This window comes from Chiloscyllium punctatum, unplaced genomic scaffold (assembly GCF_047496795.1).
Source record: "Chiloscyllium punctatum isolate Juve2018m unplaced genomic scaffold, sChiPun1.3 scaffold_242, whole genome shotgun sequence".
Lineage (NCBI taxonomy): Eukaryota > Metazoa > Chordata > Chondrichthyes > Orectolobiformes > Hemiscylliidae > Chiloscyllium > Chiloscyllium punctatum.
The window spans coordinates 1,286-21,803 of record NW_027309976.1 but is presented as its reverse complement, the minus strand read 5'-3'; positions in this window follow the sequence as shown (position 1 = coordinate 21,803).

Genomic DNA, 20,518 nt, shown 5'->3' with positions numbered 1-20,518 from the left:
ATGTGGAGCTGAGCAGCTTAACACAAGAATTGATAGGTTTCTGAAGATAATGTTCACAAAGGTTATAAGAGTGAACTGTTATAGCTTGTCAAATTATGTCAATGTGAGAAGTATGAAAAAACAGTGTGGGTTCCTTCTAGTTTGAAACCAGAGACTGGAGAATGGGAAACAGGGAAATGGCAAAACTATGAATCCACTACTTCAGTTCTGTCTTCACAGAACTTTCTGACAATACCAGGAAAGTGCAGTGTGGGAAACGAAATAGTACATGGAATATAGAACATAGTAAGTAAATGGTTTGGGAGAAATTATTGGGACTGAAAATAATGGTCATACACAACACCAACATAGATTTATGAAATGGGAATTATGTTTCAGAAACTGACTGGGAGACAAATGAAAGAGAAGCAATGGATGTAAAACACGTGGATTTTCAGAAAAAAATGTTGATAAACCTCCCAGCCTAGTTTGCAAAATCAAATCTTCGTGGTTTGGGGTGAATATATGGCCATGCTTCTAGAATGGGACAGCTGGCAGGAAACAGTGGATAGAAATAAAAAGACACGTGAAGCAACAGCCTGACATTGTATTTAAGGTATGGTTCTGTGAGTATGACAATATCCCTGACACCCCATCACCTTCCCTGGATATCTCCTCTCTCACCAGCAGGACATACACAACAGAAATGGCGGCACAGTGGGATACAGTTGGAAAGGAATTGCTATGGGAGTCCTCAACAGTGACCTGTATCCCATGAAGTCTCATGGCGTTAGTTTGCACATGGGAAAGGCAATCTCCTGCTGATTACCATGTACCAGCCTCTCCCAACTGATGAGTCAGTACTCCTCTATGCTGATCAACACTTGGAGGAAGCTCTGAGGGTGGCAAGGGCACAAAACGTACTCTGGGTGAGGGATTTCAATGGCCACCATCAAGAGTAGCTCAGCTGCAGCATTACTGAATGAGCTGGCCGTGTCCTAAAGGATATAACTGATAGACAGGGTCTACGGCAGGTGGTGAAGGAACCCACAAGAGGGAAAAGCCATATTTGACCACAGCCTTACTAATCTGCCAGTTGCACAACTATCTGTCCATGACAGTATCTGGTAAGAGGAACCACCGCATAGTCATTGTGGAGATAAAGTCACACCTTCACATTGAGAATAACCTCCATAATTCTGGGTGGCACTATCACCGTGCTAAATGGGACAGACTTCAAACAAATCTAGCAGCTCAAATCTGGGTTTCCATAACGTGTTGTGGGGCATCGATAGCAGCAGAATTGTACTCAACCACAACCTCATGGCCTGGCATATCCCCCTCACAACAATGACCATCAAGACAGAGGATTAACCTTGATTCAATGGGGTGTGCAGGAGGGCAGGAGCAGCGCCGGGCATACCTGAAAATGAGGTGCCAGCCTGATGAAGCCACCAACCAGGACTGCTTGTGCACAAAACAGCACAAGCAGTAAGTGACAGACAGGCGAAGTGATTCCACAAGCAACGGTTCAGGTCTCTGCACTCCTTCCACTTCTAGTTGAGAATAGTTATGGACAATTAAACAAGTCATTGGAGGTGGAGATTCCACAAGTATCCCCATCCTTAATGATGGAAGAGCCCAGAACTTCAGTGCAAAAGATAACGTTTATGCATTCGCAATAATCTTCAGTCAGAAGTGCTGAGTGGATGATGATCCTCAGCCTACTCCAGTGGTCCTCAACAATTCAGTTACCAGTCATCAGCCAATTTGGTTCAGTCCACGCGAATTCCAGATTCAGTTGGAGACACTGGATACTCCAGAGGGTACATACTCTGACAACACTCTGGCAATAGTACTGAAAAGTTGTGCTCCAGACCTTGTCACTGCCCTAGCAAAGCTGTTCCAATACAGTTACAACAATGACATTTCCCCGATTACGTCGAAAATTACCCCGAGTATCTCCTGTATATAAAAAGCAGAACAAATCCAATCCGGCCAATTACCACCCCATCAGTCTACCCTCGATCATCAGTAAAGTGGTGGAAGGTCGTAGTGGTTTCAAGCAGCACCTGATCAGCAATAACCTGGTCAATGACGCTCAGTTTGGGCTCCACCAGGGCCACTCAGCTCCTGACCTCATTACCGTGGTTCAAACATGGACAAAAGAGCTGAATTCCAGAAGTGGGATGAGAATGACAGCCCTTTAAAACAAGGCTGCCTTCGACCAAGTGTGGCATCAAGGGGCCTTAGCAACACTGGAATCAATAGATATCAGGGGCAAACTCCCCGCTGGTTAGAATCATACCGAACACGTAGGAAGATGGTTATGGTTGATAAAGGCCAGTCAACTCAGCTCCAGGGCAAGTCTGTAGGAGTCCCTCAGGCAGTGGCCTAGGCCCAAATATCTTCAGGGCTGCTTGAGCAATGACCTTGCCTCCATTTTAAGGTCAGAAGTGGGGATGTTCGCCAATGATTGCACCATGTTCAGCAACATTTGTGGTTCTTCAGATACTGAAGCAGGCCATGTCCAAATGCGACAAGATCTGGACAGTATCCAGGCTGACAAGTGGCAAGCAATAGTCACGCCACACAAATGCCAGACCGTGAACATCACCACTAAAATACAATCTAACCTGCCCCTTGTCATTCAATGGTGTTACTATCACTGAATCCACAGTGGACTGCAGCGGTTCAACAAGGCAGCTCACTACCACCTTCTCAAGGGCAACTAGGGACAGGCAATAAATGCTGGCCCAGCCAGTCACACCCAGATTCAGGAAATAAATATTATTTAAATAAAATAACAGAGGAAGGTTGCTGGCATATCACAGAGATCGGTGCTCAGGCCCCATCTGTTCACAATACCCATTAAACATTTGGTTGCAGGAATCAAATACAATATATCCCAACCTGCTGATAGAGCTAAAGGATGTTGGATTGTGAGTGGGTGAGGAGGTTGTAAAAAAGCTTCAAGGTGACTAAGACAAGAGGAGTGAATGGGTAAATACGTGGCAGATGGAGAGCAATGTGGGGAGAGGTGACAGTGTGCCCTTTGGTGGGAACAATAGAATGGAAGCCTATCGTTTGAAAAGGGATTGTTTGAAACATGTTGATCTACAAAGGGACGCTTGCTCCTTTTTGTTGTTTCCTTCTGCGCGGCCCTCCGAGGTCCCTGCAGCACAGTGAGGTCTGAACCCACAAGGCCATACTGGGAATGGCATTCACACGTGGCCCAGTGTACATAGACCTACCAAGTGGGGAGCTGTAACATTGCAAAGGATCTGGATCTCCCTGCAGACCAGTCACTGAAAGCAATATTGCAGGAGCAGAAAGCAGTTAGGAAGGTAAATGGGGTGTTGACCTTCATTTCAGGGGGATTTGAGTCCAGGAGTAAGGGTGTCTTACTGCTGCTGTACAGGGCCTTAGTAAGACCCCATCTTGAACATTGTGCAATATTGTGTGCAGGTTTGGTCTCTGTACCTAATAAAGGGCAAACCTGACATTGAGGGAGAGCAGCGAAAGATGACCAGACCGATCTCTACGATGACAGGCTTGCTGTGGGAGCAGAGTTTGGGGGCGACTGGGCCTGTATTCCATGGGGTTTAGGAAAATGTGTGAAGATCTCAGTGAGATATATAAAACTCTGACAGGGTGAGACAGAATGGAAGCAGGGATGATAATTCCCCAGGCTGTGATGTCTAAAACAAGGGGCCACAGTATTAGATACAGACAGGCGATTCTGTACTGAGATGCCAATAAACGTCTGGCCTCAGAGACTGGGGAATGTGCTTGCACATGGAAACCAAGACACTGAATATAAATACAGGTTTAGAGACAGGAAAGGGATGGTGGGAGAGCAGGAGTACGGTGTGGAAATAAAGGTCGAGGTATCATTGTATTTAATTGGGAGCAAACTCGATGGACCAAAGGGACTACTGCACTTCCTATTTTATAGCTTCCCACGGTTAATCACATTAACGGATATATGTGTATATATATATATATATATATATATATATATATATATATGTGGGATAAGTGCATTGTGGAGATGTTTGAACATCAACGACAATGAGGAAGGCTCAATGTGATGTATGGCCTACTCCATTCCCGATGTTAAATGCTGTCACAAGCTCTCAGATGTTAGGAAGGAGGTTTCTGCAGGGTCAGCAGGACTGTGTTCCCCGTTCCCTTTTTCCGATAGTAAGGCTGGGGACGGGTGTTCTGTCCAGGATTATCCTTTTAAGACCTCAGAGCAGTTTGATACAATACAGTGTCTTGCTTGGCCGATTCAGAGATCGTTGAAAAGTTTTAACACAAGTATATGTGTCTGCAGTCATAGATAATCATAGATAATCATAGATAACAGCCTCCAGTCTGACAAGTATCCTTCCACTAAACCCTCTGCTTCCTACCATCAAGCCAACTGTGTATCCAATTGGCCAGTTCACCCAGCATTCCACGTGATGTAACCTTCCAGAGCAGCCTGCCATATGGAACCTTATCAAAGGCCTTACTGAAATCCATGGAGACTACATCTACCACTCTGTCCTCGTCAACCTTCCTGGTCACTTCATCAAAGAACTCTAAAAAATTTGGGAAGCATGATCTCCCACTCACAAATCTATGCTGACTGCTCCGAATCAAACCCTGTGTAAGTAATGGGTGCAGTCAATGGTATGCTGTCCTTCATTGTAAGATGATTCGAGTACATAAGTAAAGGCATCTTCCTGCTGTTGCAGAGCCTTGCTGAGAGAGCATTAGGGGCGCTCTCTACAGATTTGATCTCCTTTGTAAGGAATAGTCTCCTTACCACAGACACCGGTGATGGTAACATGAGGATAGAGTGAAGAAGCTGAGTGTTTAATCTGTAGAACTGTGAGAGACGAAGAAATGGTGACGCTGAAACACGAGGAGTGGCAGTGATCACTTATTTCCAAAAGAGAGATTGATAGGGTGAGAAATTCCATACTTTACCCAGGATTGATTGGTTTGATTTATTGTCACTTGTACCTCAGTACAGGGAAACACTTTGTTTATGAGCAGTGAAGCAGATCATAGTAAACATGGCCAGACAGATCATAGGGTGGAAATAGACTTGGACAGAGTAAGGCATACAGGTTACACTGAACAGGACGTGCACTAGACGTGATCAACATGAACAAGATCAGCACTATTTGAACTTAGAGAGTCCATTCATCAGTCTAACGTGACCTTCCTAATAGTTTATATGCCTAAATTAACTGTGCAGTTGGCGAGTGAACCTGTACTGAACGTCATGTTGCTCACAATCCCCAACAGCAGCCACAATACCTTCCATCTGAAACAGGTAGCTTTTCTCAACAGCTTCCGCCCTGCACAGAGAACACCAGGCTGGCATCTCAGAGATGAAATATGCCTTCTTGAGACTTCACACAAGATATATGGCTTCCCTCCTCACCACTAGAAAACCACATTAAAGTCCCACGTGTGTATTATAAGCAACGGAGCCAGGAGGAACAACGTGGAGCAATCTGTCTGTGCAGCCTCTGCTCCACTTGTTCACCATGTTGGAGCATCAATCTGGAGACAGTAAGGACTGCCGATGCTGGAGATCAGAGTACAGCGTCGATTACTGGAAAAACACAGCAGGTCAGGCAGCATCCGAGGAGCTGGAGAATCGATGTTTCGGTCATAAGCCATTCATCAGGAATCAGCATCAATTGCCTCATTCTGCCCCTGTGTAAGTACGTTGAGGGGGGAATGGCCTCTTACTGTTCCTGTGAAAGTGACTCAAGGGGCTGAATGGCCTCATCCATTGCTGTGAAAGTGACCCAAGGATCTGAATGGCTTCTTCCTCGTCCGATTGGACAGGGTCAATGGCCGAATTGGCTTACCCCTGGTTCTTTTTGAAAGCTCGATGTACTGATAAGTGTGATGATGCTGCAGTTTTAAGAGGTTATTTTGTCCGGGTTTCTTTTAAGAGGGAGATTGAACAACCATTACCAAGCTGGCTCGTTAAGACCACTCGAGGAAACAACGAGAGAGGCCTTGTGTTTATTTTAATGCAGCCTGAATGGGTGTGGCCAGCTCTCACAGATTAGGATCTCTAGGTTTTGGTTTCTCAGTAACATCAGAAACTATTGGGGTCTCCACAGAGTTGGAAGCTTCAGTGAATGTCTCCTGCTATTTTCCCTGAGTTTTCTCTTGGTGCTGTTTTTAATTCCTGGATTAGAGAAATGTTTGTGACATTCTGTGTCTGAATATTCCTTTCTGCCAAGGGCTGTGTTTATGGGATTTTCCTATATTGGAACAGTTCATTAGTAATAGTTCCTAGGTCCATTATTCTGTTAACTTGTCCAATAGAATTAAGTTATCCTAGATTCCTCTTTCTTTGATTTCATTTTATCTTTCGTGTTTCAATAAATGGTGTTTTGCTTCACACCAAGTACATTGCGTCTAGAACAGACACTTTACATTTCCATTAAAATAAAAATAGAGTCCAGGCTACCGCCTTCAAATATTTTCCAGGCGCTCTGGTGTGGTCCATCACACTAGACTCCTTCTCTTTCTGAGTAATAGGCTGGAGGCACTGAATGGGCTGTCCCTGTTCTTCTCCAATAGTGTTAATGGGGTGAATGGCTTCCTCATATTCCTGTGAAACCAGCCTGAGGTGCTGAATGAAGTCTTGTTTTACTGTGGCAATGTGCAGTGTCAGGCAGTGCTGTTACATGAATGTTACGGACACTTTAACAGCACAAGTCTCAATGGAGTCTGGATCCTGCTACACACGGACAAAGACCAGTTCAGGAGCTGACGGGGGACAAAATGTTCTGAACATTGTGGAATGTTCGGTGACCATTCCCACTTCTGATCTTATGGTGGGGAGGGTGAAGATGGGGAGACATTGATGAAGCAGCTGAAGATGTTTGTGAAGAGGAAGCTACCCTGAGGATCTCCCACAGAGGTGACCCAGGACTGAGATGATGCCCTTCTTCCTTTGTGCCATGATTGACTCCAAACACTGGAGAGGTTACTCTGATTCCCATTAAGTGCAGTTTTGTTAAGCTCCTTGATGTCAACAAAAGCCAACCACTGCCGTAATATCAGGGCCAGTCATTTTTACCTGAACCCTTGTCTCAACTTCTTTTGTTCATATCAATAGGCCATGATATAGGAGCAGCAAGTGTTTTCTTCAAAAAAATGCTTTTGAATGTCAGGATTTCACTTCTCAGGAGTGTTCTGGGAGCGAGATTACTGAAAGTATTTGAAGAGGAGGTCGATGGATATTGACCTGTCAGAGTGGTGAGGGCTATGAAGAATTGGGTATGAAAGATGATTTGAGACCAGGAGCAGATCAGTCACGATCTTAGTGAAGGACAAGGCAGGCTTTGGCGTGAACAACCTGCCCCTGTTTCTGATATTCTCACAGCCTGTTATTGGAAAGGTAGTGGGTGTTATTTTCATGGATGTTATGTTTTTGAATATTGCAGTCAGGAAGAGCAGATGATTTTGTGAGCCATCTCTGGGTGAGGTATATGGGCTGCATTCACAGTGAATCTTGAGTCTACAACGTGACCAACAACTGAAGCACAAGTTGCAGAGAGGGGAAGCTCTATAAAGAGAGATGAGGGGACTCTTTCATACCCGTGCCTGGATTTTCCAATTACATTTCCCAAATCACATCAAAGCGTGTGTGACAGCCTCGAGAGGCTGAATGGTGTCCTCTGTTTCTGTGCACCAGGCCATAGGAGTAGGTGGCCTCCAACTATTCCTGTCTAGCAGGTATGAGGGGCTGAATAGAACACAGAAACATGGGACTGAGGAGCGGGAGTGGGTCATTAGATATTTTGACCCTTCTCCACCAGGAATTAAGATTGTTGCTGATCAGGTTGGGGTCCCAGGCCCACTTTCCTGTCTGTATCCCAATATCTGTGACTCACTTCTCTGTCAAATATTTAGTAATGCAGCTTTCAATCAATTAGAACATAGAGGCACAATGAACTTCCAGTGAAGAGAATTCCCACTTGAAAGGTCCTTTCAGAATTTTTCGTCATCCCTCTTATAGAATCAGAGAGTCATGCAGAACAGAAACAGACCCGTTAGTCCAATCTGTTCACTACGATCAGATATCAAATCTGATCAAGTCCCATTTGCCGGCATTTAGCCAATATCTCTCCTCTCAGATACTTTTTAAATGTTCGATTGTAACCGCCTTCAGCACCTCCTCTGACAGCACTTTCTGTACACACACTACGCTCTGTGTGAAACATTTATTTTCAGGTCCCTTCTAAATCATTCGTCCTCTCGCCTTCAACCTCTGCCCTCTTGTTCTGGACTCCCCTACCCTGGGGAGCAGAACGTGGCTGTTCAGAATATCCATGCCCCTGATGGTTTTATAAACCTCTATAATGTCACCCCTCAGCCTCTGACACTCCAGGGGGTAACACCTCAACCTAATCAGCCTCTCCCTAAAGCTCAAACCTCCAGTCCTGGGACATCTGTGTAAGTCATTTCTGCAGAAAACCGAGTTGTACGCAGTATTCTTAAAGTGGCCTCACCAACATCCTGTATAGATGCAACATACCACCACAACTCCTATATTCAATGCTCTGACTGATTAAGGCAAATGTGCCAAATGTTTTCTGCACCACTCTGTCTACCTGCAACTCCACTTTCAAGGAACAATGTACCTGCAGCCCTGTGTCCCTTTGTTTCACAACATGCCCCAGGACCTGACCATGAAGTATATAATGTCTACCCTGATTTGCCTTCCCAAAATGCAAAGCTTCAATTTCTCTAAATTAAACTTCATCTGTTACTCCTTGACCCTTTGTCCAATCTAATTGCGGTCTTGTTGTACTCTGAGATAATCTACTACGCCACCTTTCTGATGTCATCTGTAACCTTACTAACTATGGCCCCCATATTCACATCTAAATCCTTTACATAAATGATGAAATGCAGTGAACTCAGTACTGATTCTTACAGCACACTGCTGCTCACAAGCCTCCAGTCTGAAAAACACCCCTCTTCCTTCAAGCTAGTTGTGACTAGCTTCCTCTGTATCCCATGTGACTGAAACTTACTAATCTGTCTACCAATCAGAATGAAATTTTAGCTATGAAGAGAGGCTGAGTAGGTTAGGTTTATTTTCACTAGATAAAAGGAGATTGAGGGGGGGGGGGGAACCTGATAAAGGTTTGCAAAATCATGAAGGGGATAGCCAGGGTGGAGAGAGACAAGCTTTTTCCCAGGTTGAAGGATTCAATAATGAGAGGTTGTGCTTTCAAAGTGAGAGGAGGAAAGTTTAAGGGGGATACACGCGGTAAGTACTTCACACAGAGGGTGGTGGACATTTGGAACGCGTTGCTAGCAGAGGTGGTAGAGGTAGGCACGGTCGATTCATTTAAGATGCGTCTGGACAGATGCATGAGTAGGTGGGGAGCAGAGGGATACAGATGGTTAGGAATAGACCGACAGATTTAGACAGTACATTTGGATCGCATCAGGCTTGGAGGGCGAAGGGCCTGTTCCTGGGCTGTAAATTTTCTTTGGTCTTTGTTCTTTAAATGAACATCTTGCTGAAGTCCATATAGACAATGTCTACCAAACTGCCTTCACCAATCGTCTTTGTCACCTCTTCAAAAAACTCACCAAATTAATGAGCCATGATTTCTCATGCAGAAAGACACGTTGTCTACTCCGATCAGCCCTTGCCTTCCCAAATGTATGTAAATGGTATTCCTCAGAATCACCACTAACAACTTACCCACCACTGACATCAGGCTCACCGGTCTATAGTTCCCTGGCTTTTTGGGTTCACTGTTTCCTTTTCTAGTCCCACTCCTCCACTGCTCACAGCAAATGTTAAATGTAACCAGGTTGGTGATATGGCCAAAGATATTTGTCTCACACTGGGTCAGGGTCAGTTTTAGGAACAAGTCTCGCTAGTTTCTTTAATCTGCTAAAACAACACGTTTATGATCCAGAGCAATGTTACTCAAACTATGATGGAAAGATGAAAAGCAAACTGTTTGGGTATTGCAATTATATAATCAATATTTCCCTTTCAAAAAATGCTGACACACACACACACACACACACACACACACACACACACACACACACACGCAAAATCTCTGCAATTTTAACTTGAAATAACTTGGTCCAAATAGTATTGAAAATCGTGACAAAGGAAAAATTGTGAGATTGTCCAAAACATTATTCTGCTTCTGAAGATATTGTACTCACACCACTGCTTGCAATGGGATTTCATCCTGGGAGAGTTTGGATTTGGCTGAATTCCCTTTGCTTTAGGCAGTGAGGAGATTCCAGTGAGTTCTGGTTCGGGATCATCCAAAGGGGAGTACGGTGGTGAGCACTGCTGCCTCACAGCACTGGGGACTTGCGTTCGATTCCAGCCTTGGGTGATTGTCTGTGTGGAGTTTGCACATTCTCCCCTTGTCTGTGTGAGCTTCTAATGGGTGATCCAGTTTCCTACCACAAACTGTGTAGGTTCGGTGGATTGGTCATGCTAAATTGTCCGTAGTATTCAGGGATTTCTAGGTTATGTGCAATAGTCAGAGGTAAATATAGGGGAATGGGTTAGGAATGTTGGTATGGACTTGTTGGGTCGAAGAGCATGTTTCCACACTGCAGGGATTCCATAAAAATAAGAATGGTAACGATGACTGTAGAGGATTTTTAACTCGCACACATTGCTGTGATGAGGAACAATGAAGGAGAGAGAGTTCAATAGGCCATTCCTTCTCAGGCAGATTACATTTTCTCCCTCTCTGAGTTCAATCACGCAGTAATGTCATCCTCTCCCAAACTGGACCATGTGAGGTCTCCTTGTACATTGTCCAAACTATGTCTCCATCACATTCCCTGTTCCATGTAGGTGCATCATTGCTGCTGTCATACACAGAGCCATATCCTTAGCAGAAAATGGTCTCGGTTAATTTGAAGATATGTTTATATGTCCCTGCGTCATTAAAAAATAAAAACGTTTAATTTATTCAGAATACCTGTGTTAAACTGAATGCAATTTTTAAAGAAATACAGAAGTTGCTGAAAAGCATGTCAGGTCTCTCAGTACCCAGACGCTGTAGTTGTACCAGCCTCCACCACTTCCTCTGGCATCTCATTCCATACGCACACCACCCTCTGTGTGAAATGGTGCCCTTTAGGCCTCCTCAAAACCTTGCCCCTCTCACTATCCACCAATGCCCTCTAGTTTTGGACACCCCAAATTTGGGGAAAAACCCCTGACTACTCACCCTATCTATGGCCATTTTGTTTTTATAAACCTTTACTGCTGCAAAATGTGACCCCAATCAACATGAATGGCTGTACTTTCAGTCATCCTGGGCCTAAATTCTGAAATTCAATACTGATACCTCTTCCCTCTCCACCAAGTCACAATTCTAAATCCATTTTAATCAGTTTGTTCAGATGTATCCTGAGAAACCTCTGTGGGATTTACGCCTGGACCTTTGTGCCCGGAGGTAGGGACACGAGCATCACTCGACAATACCCATAAAGCTGGAACATTATTCTCCTGTGTGTTTGTTCATCAGACTGTCCTGACATGCTGGGACATACCTCTGCAGCAGACAGAACTTGAATCCAGGCCTTCTAGCACAGAGCTAGGAACACCACCACACAAGTTCAGGAATTGGATTCAAATCCAGAGCCCGGCTCAGAGACAGGGACACTACCCACTACACTACCATACCCAGATGTTGGGTCATATTTTAATGCCCACTTTCAGCTCGGTGTAGATTTATTATAATCAGGTTACCAATACTGAACTACACATAACACTTTGTATTGTTAAACAAATGCAAAATATTTGTCTCAACTGTAGGATATTGAGTGTACGTGGTGTGCAATTGAAATTAAATATAAACATCTTTAATTGCTACTATCTGTAGTCTGCAATATTAAGGAAAGAAATCCTGTAGTCACACTCTGCCCAATGAAGGGTCTCAAACAGATATTTATTACTGAACACCAGAGACGAAGGAAGAGCTTAATTTCTGACCCTAAAACACCGATCACTCTTACCCAACTCTCACGTGTGACTCCCCTTTTCCTAAAACCATGAAGTGACACCAGGCTGCTGATTACTGTCCAGCCTCTCCTCCCCACTGACTGTGTCTGCAATCTGTCCCTCCTCCCCCGAACCACACAAGGCAAACCAAGCTCAGGGTCTTTGTGAAAATCAAGGCCGGAGTGTGCAGGCATCCTGGAGAGGGATGGGCATTTTAAAATTGAAGGGGGAGGGTGAGGTGACAGTAATATCACTCACTGGGCTGAGGGGTGGCTGATGGAGTTTAGTTTGGATTAATGCGAGGTATTGGATTTGGTAAATCAAACAACAGCAGGACCTTTACAATTAAAAGAAGAGCCTTTGGCAGTGCTGTAGTACAGAAACCTAGGCCGTCAGGTTTAATTCTTTAAAATTTGCGCCTCATATAGATCTTGTGGTTAAGAAAGTGTTTAACACATTTGTCTTCATTGGTCAGACCTTTAAGTATCGGAATTGGGATGTCATGTTGAGGGTGTACAGGACATTGGTGAGACCTCTGTGTTCAGCCTGGTCATCCTGCCCGCTTATTCCATAGGCACACCACGCTCTGGGTGAAAAAGCTGCCCCTTAGGTTACTTTTAAATGTTTCCCGTCTCACCTTAAGCCTACGTCCTCTAGTTTTGGACTCCCCGTACCCTTAGAAAATACCTTGACTATTCACTTTGATATTACTGACGTTGATATTATTAAGCTGGAGAGGATTGAGAAGAGATTAACCTGGATGTTGCTGGGAAAGGAGGGAGTGAGCTATAAGGAGAGGCTGGATCGGCTGGGACTTTTTTCACTGAAGAATATGAGATTAAGCAGTAAATATACAGAGGTTTATAAAGTAGTGAGGGTTACAGAGATGCTGAAGGGCTGGTGTCTTTTCCCTAGATTTGGGGATTCAAAATTGAGGGATTTTTAAGTTGTGAGGAAAAAGATTGACAAAAGTCATGAAAAGTAATTATGTAAGCCAGAAGCTGGCTTGTGTGTGAAATAAACTTCCAGAGGAAGTGGTGAAAGTAGGGACAGTTACAAAGTTTAAAGGACATTTAGATCAGTCCATGGATAGGACATCAGTTTGGATGGTGCGGTGAGCAGCTGCCTTCTCCCTCCCCCTCTCTGAATGCATCTCTGTTGGTTTTCACCCTCTGCCACTGCCTGTGCAGTGGCGTGTGGAGGCCAGCAGAGGGTGGCATTACATCACTTTAAGCACCACAGAGACTGCCAGACCTGCCCCACACAGAGACACACAGATCCACACACGGGGATGGTTAGGACACAGCGTGAAGCTCATCTGGTAACTTAAATGAAACATAAAAAAATGCTCAATTCGCCTCGTAAACTGTTAAAATATGAGTGACAGAGAACTCCCAAATTCCACTGTTTAAATAAAAACATCAATTTATTTTTTCACTCTGAAAGTGAACATTTTACATGAACTATTCACAACTCTGGGACCCTCTTTCTCTTAATTACTTATTACCCGACTCCAGCTCTCTAGCAATATACTGTTTCTGGGTCTGCCATCCTCTCATATCACAGGTGCTTGTAAGCTCTCAGTTCAGAACAGCATTCCCTCTCTCTTAAAGGTAAAGTACACACTTTCTACTTAATCACATTATACTCTGATGAATATCGATAAGTGGGACCTCTCCGGATTTCTCTGGCTCTGTGGTTTGTCAATATTTCATTCGCTCCGTCTGGTGTGTGTCAGGACTTTTGTTGCTCCATTGACAGCATGTCATTAATAGACTCTGTCCATATGAATATATCAGCATTTCACTTGCTCACACTCGTGTATGTGGGGCAGGATTTCAGTTGTTTTATGGGGACTGTGATGCTTTGACAATCTCAATGTTTGGAGATAAGACCAAATTGGAAGAATTGTAAAGTCTATGGAGGAGAGTGTGGAACTCTAACAGGACAATCACACGTTGGTGCAGTGTTCAGGTTTATGGCAGATGGGGATCAGTGCAGAGCAGTTTGAGGTGATGCACTTTGGTAGGAAAGACAATGAAAGACAGTTTAAAACAGATTGTACCGTTATAAGGGGGGTGTAGGAGCAGATGGTCCTGCGTGTATATGAGCACAGAGTGTTGAAGATATCAGGACAAGTGGGGAGAGCAGTAACTCTCACAGATTAGTTTCAGTATCTGAGCTGTTGACAGGAGGAGGTTTAGGAGGGAGTCTCCGTGCTCCCTTCCTGGGAGGTGGTGGTGACGATGTGTTGTGAGCCCACCCTCCTGCCCACCGAGACCGTGGGGATTCCATTTGGACCAGCTCGAGAAAAAACGGAGATGGCATCAGGGCCACAGCTTCTAAGTTGTGCTGTGGGGGAATCGGAGCTGCCAGTGGGTTTAAAGTGAGAATTGCCCTTCACTGAACGTTGCTCCTTACTCGGTCGGTGGGACGTGGATGTTTCAGAATCTCCACACGAGGTGTCCCGGTCCTCTCCGGCTCCTACCAGGGTCCTCCCCACATGGCGGGGGGAGGGGGGTGAGGGAACGGATATCGGGCACTCCACAACCCGGCTTGCCCTTTCAGTCCTATTCCAGGCTGGTGGTGGTGACGATGTGTTGTGAGCACACCATCCTGGAATGGGAGGGTGGGAGGGTGGGAGTGGGTGGCCCTGCTCTTAGTGTTAGTGTAGGTGGGGAGGGGGTCATGGTGAGGTGTCCAGAGGGAGTCAGTGCACAGTGCTGTATCCATGCAGTGCTATTAGTGTGGGCGTGAAGTGGAGGGAGGGGGGGAGAGAGGGAGAGAGAGACAGAGACAGACAGAGACAGAGAGAGAAGGTCCAGCATGCGACAGTGAGAGTGGTGGACATGAGCCTTGTTCAGGGGTCGGTGCTATAACAGATATACCGTGAGTGTGAGGGAGCAGAGAGAATACGGTGACCCTTATCCTGACAGAGTGGGGGAGGTTATTGATGCTTGTCCTGTATTGCTGGACATTTCTTCAGACCGCAGATACTGCACTGAGTTGGGTGGGGAGCTCAGACCATACTCGGTGTTTCTGGTTGTGTCGCCCCCTCTGGGAAGAGAATGGTCCCCCTCTGTACTAGCCCATCCACCAGGTCCTCCGTGCCCCTGTTGAAAAACCGTGGTGTAATTGTCCCTTATCTGCCAGGCTAGGAGTAAACTGTGCAGGGCAGCTCCTAACGGAGAAAGCTCAATCGTGTGCCCCTTGGGCTTTTAAAGATGGCCCCAGTGTCAGGGATCACGGAATATCCAGGGGCATCTGGGTGATGGTGAGTACCTCCAGCCGTGAAGGACTCCATTTACCAAGCTGTGGAACAAATGCTCATCCAAAACTCTCCATCATCTGACCTCACACCAATATCCCTTTTTCCCATCTTTCCTGGGAAGACTGGCTCATGTTACACGATGCTATCGAAGTGTCTACATTTCAGCATTCTGCAACCTGGGAACACATCCTTCCATGACACTGTCTCTCAGTCTCCCCCTTCTCTGTCTATACCCCAAACCCCTCCCATGTGATGATATTTAAACTGATTCCCCCGCCTGGTCTCTCTGACAGTGATGTTCACACTCACAGCACCCCCTTGTCAGGGCAACAATGGAGATATGGAGCTGAAAATGGATGGGATCTGCACATCCTGTCACTTCCAGCCCGGTCTGCAAGTTTCCCCAAACTGGGCAGGGATCTAACACAGTGTTACTGAGCAACGCACTGGGGTGGGGTACACAGTCCTACATGCTGGGACGATAACTGCTCCTGGGTTACAGATCAATGCACTGGGGTGGTGTACACAGTCCTACATGCTAGGAGGGTAACTGCTCCTGGGTTACAGATCAATGCACTGGGGTGGGGTACACAGTCCTACATGCTGGGAGGGTGACTGCTCCTGGGTTAAGATCAACGCACTGGGGTGGTGTACACAGTCCTACATGCTGGGAGGGTAACTGCTCCTGGGTTACAGATCAATGCACTGGGGTGGGGTACACAGTCCTACATGCTGGGAGGGTAACTGCTCCTGGGTTACAGATCAATGCACTGGGGTGGAGTACACAGTCCTACATGCTGGGAGGGTAACTGCTACGGGTTTATACATCAATGCACTGGGGTGGTCTACACAGCTCTACAATCTGGGAGGGTAACTGCTCCTGGGTTGCGGATCAATGCACTGGGGTGGGGTACACAGTCCTACATGCTGGGAGGGTAACTGCTCCTGGTTTGCAAATTAATTCACGGGTGATCACTGCACAGATCGCTGAGCTGGTCAGACTATCTGGTTGAGGTTTATAGATACTGCAATGATGTGGTCTGTACAGCTCCCCACGCTGGATAGATATTTGTTTCAGGTTCACACATTAGTGTCCTACTGTGGTCTGCACAGCTCCCCGTGCTGGACAGATATCTAGTCCGGGGTTATAGATCAATGCACTGCTGTGGTCTTCGCAGTGTATCACTCTGGCCACATTACTGGGTTGTATTGACCAGTGTAATGGATGAATCTGGACAGATTGCTGGGTTGTACTGAGCAGGACACTGGCCTTGTCTGTACAGTGTTCCACGGTGAACAGATATCTCCTCTGGGTGTATGGTGTCTGGGCTGGTTCTGGGAGGTGTATTGAGAATGTGGTATATCTCAACATTTCAGCTGATCTGGCAATGCCTTTCGTTCCCATTCCTGTGATTGGAGCCTCCGTCTCTCACCCCATTAATGTTACAGTGTGTCCAGGCACAGTACATCGTGTTGGTGGGGTGGGGAGGGGGGAAAGGTCATGGACAGATCAAGGGATTACCCGGAACGTTCTGTCCCCAACATTCAATAACTGACATTCCCCGGAACCTTCGGTCCCCGACATTCTATAACTGACATTCCCCGGAACGTTCCATCCCCAACATTCTATAACTGACATTCCCCAGAACGTTCTGTCCCTGACATTCTATAACTGACATTCCCCGGAACGTTCTGTCCCTGACATTCTATAACTGACATTCCCCAGAACGTTCTGTCCCTGACATTCTATAACTGACATTCCCTGGAATGTTCTGTCCCCGACATTCTATAACTCACATTGCCCTGAACGTTCTGTGCCCGACATTCCAAAACTGACATTCCCCGGAACGTTCCGTCCCCAACATTCTAACACTGACATTCCTCAGAAGGTTCCATCCCCGACATTCTGTAACTGACATTCCCCGGAACGTTCCATCCCCGACATTCTATAACTGACATTCCCCGGTACGTTCTGTCCCCGACATTCTAAAACTGACATTCCCCGGAACGTTCCGTCCCCAACATTCTATAACTGACATTCCTCAGAAAGTTCCGTCCCCGACATTCTGTAACTGACATTCCCTGGAACGTTCCATCCCCGACATTCTATAACTGACATTCCCCGGAACGTTCTGTCCCCGACATTCTAAAACTGACATTCCCCGGAACGTTCCGTCCCCAACATTCTATAACTGACATTCCCCAGAACGTTCTGTTCCCGACATTCCAACGCTGACATTCCCCGGAACGTTCCGTCCCCAACATTCTAAAACTGACATTCCTCGGAAGGTTCCGTAACCGACATTCTATAACTGACATTCCCCGGAATATTCCATCCCCGACATTCTATAACTGACATTCCCCGGAACGTTCTGTCCCCGACATTCTAAAACTGACATCCCCGGAACGTTCCGTCCCCAACATTCTATAACTGCTATTCCCTGGAACGTTCTGTCCCTGACATTCTAAAACTGACATTCCCTGGAACGTTCTGTCCCCAACATTCTATAACTGACATTCCACGGAACGTTCTGTCCCCGACATTCTAAAACTGACATTCCCTGGAACGTTCCGTCCCCAACATTCTATAACTGACATTCCACGGAACGTTCTGTCCCCGACATTCTATAACTGACATTCCCCGGAACGTTCTGTCCCTGACATTCTATAACTGACATTCCCCGGAACGTTCTGTCCCTGACATTGTTTGTGAACGGCCGGACGTCAGTGAATTGAACAAACGATAAGATCCCGAGGGAAGAGATCCCGTTCCAGGGAGAAGGAGACACTGTTCCGAAGGCCCCTCAGGCAGTTAAAGGGGTGAATACGTTTTCCCTGTGTTTACATTTCTTCACGACACAGGATCGACCACAATTTAGACCAAAATACAGAAATTCCCAAACTCCGTTTTTCTTCAGGAAACTGGGAGAGAATCCTTCAGGACAGTTACGTTTCCACCCTCCGTATTAGGAACTGGGAAGGAGTGACCTGTGTCTGCTCTCGAGTGATCGAGTGTGTGGGAAAGTTCTAGAAACCTTCTGTCCTTATGGATGTGTCTCTGTGTGTTTGGGGAGGAAGGGTTTCTTGTGGTTTATGTCACAATTTTGTCAGTAATTCCGACCTTCCCATTTGTTATTCCAGCTCCAATTATTTTAATAAATCCCTGAATACAGGGACACATTTGAAAATCTCACTGGGTCCCCGATCAAACGGGTCCCTTTGCCTCCAGGCTGATGGATAATGGGCTTGTTTTCCTTCCTCACAGTTAACGCAGTGACCATCTACGTCCTGTTTTACAAAGATTGTGGATTGTCTCCATGTGTCAGACGTTACCTGGGGGCCATGGCAGCGGCGGATCTCCTGGTCATTATCCTCGACCTGATCCTGAGACACATTCCCATTGTTTATCCGGAACAGTTTTATTTCCTGTACTCCGTCCCCGTGTGTAATATCCACGGGGTCCTGGTTTATGCAGCCACTGACTGCTCTGTCTGGTTCACCGTCACTTTCACCTTTGATCGGTTTGTGGCCATTTGTTGCCAGAAGCTGAAAAGTAAATATTGCAGTGAGAAAACGGCGGCTGTGGTTCTGGGAGCAGTGACTGTGCTGAGCTGTTTAAAGAACATTTTCTGGTATTTTATTCTCACGGCTCGGTATTCGCTGTGGAACCCTCAGAACACCCCCTGGTTTTGTGATGTAACACGCGCTGTTCTATTCTCCAGTGTTTGGGCCACAATCGAGTTCCTCCACCACATTCTAACCCCGTGTGTCCCATTTCTCCTGATTCTGCTGCTCAATGTTCTCACCATCAGACACATTTTAGTGACCAGCAGAGCCCGCAGGAGACTCCGCACTCACACCAATGGGGACGCTCAGTCTGACACAGAAATGAGAAACCGAAAAAAATCCATCATTTTACTGTTTGTGATCTCGGCCAATTTCATCCTGTTATGGTCAATGTTAATGCTGTATTCTATATGGTTCCGGATGTGGAATATTGCATATCAATTTGTGTATCTCCATTTCTTTGTGCGGGAATTGGGCTTCATGCTGCAGCTCCTCAGTTGCTGCACAAACACCGCGATTTATGCCGTGACCCAGACTAAGTTCAGGCAGCAGCTGAAGAATGTGCTGAAATATCCCTTCACCCAAATCCATCCATCCATCAAATTCCCTCATTAATCACACGATCCGGGATTTTCTCATTTCAGTTCAGTGTTTCAGCGATGGAGCAGCCTGTCGCTATGGTAACAGACTGAGGGTAGGGCTGGTTTGTCCATCCTTATCCCACAGTGGGGTTACAGGGAAACATTTCAATGTTTCTCACAACTCAGGGGCCAGTGAGAAAAGGCTCCATCCCACTGACTGTATCCATCACTTCCATTTGTAACCAATAAAAATGTTGATTAAAGCGTGCCGAGCAGCAGAGTGACCGATGTTGTTGTGTGTCTTTGTGTTGGAGAAGCTGAGCTGGAGAGAGACAGACTCAGCCCCAAGTCCTGGTCCTCAGGGAAGGGGAGGGCACCGCGCCCTGAGCTCAGGAGCTGGGTTTAACTCCCTCTGTCCCACCACTGCAGCCTGGACTCCCCATTACCTCTCCCCTACTCTTTCTCCTCAATTCTCTCTGTCGCTCTCTCTTTCAGCACACACTCTTTTTCAACACTCTCCCTCATCCCCCTCTCTCTCTCACACACACACCCCAACCCTGGTTTCTCCACCTGTCTCCACCCCTCCCTCTCCACCCCCCTCTCTCCCTCCCACAACTCCATCTCTATTTCCCCACCTCCCACATCTCACCCCCACCCCTCACACGCAGCCAAACCGCCAAACACCCCCAGTCTCTGGGTCAGAGGGAGAGGGAAGGACCAGGCAGACAGAGTATGTCAGAGAGAGAGGGAGGGAGAGAGATTCAGTCAGAGGGAAAGAGGGAGCTGGGAGGAGAGAGACACCAAGGGAGATGGAGAGTGAGAAGGGGGAGAGAGAGAGTTAGGGTGAGAGAGAGAGAGAGAGAGACATGGGAGGAGATAATGAGAGAGAGGGGCGAGAGAGAGTGAGACTGAGACAGGGGCGAGGGTGGGGGCAAGAGAGAAAAAGAGACAGAGAGAGAGAAAGGGGGCAAGAGGGATAGGGAAGACGAGAGAGAGAGAATGACAGGACAGAGAGAGAGAATGAGGGGGCGAGAGAGAGAGACAGGGGTTGGGAAATGGGGGCAAGAGAAAGCAAGA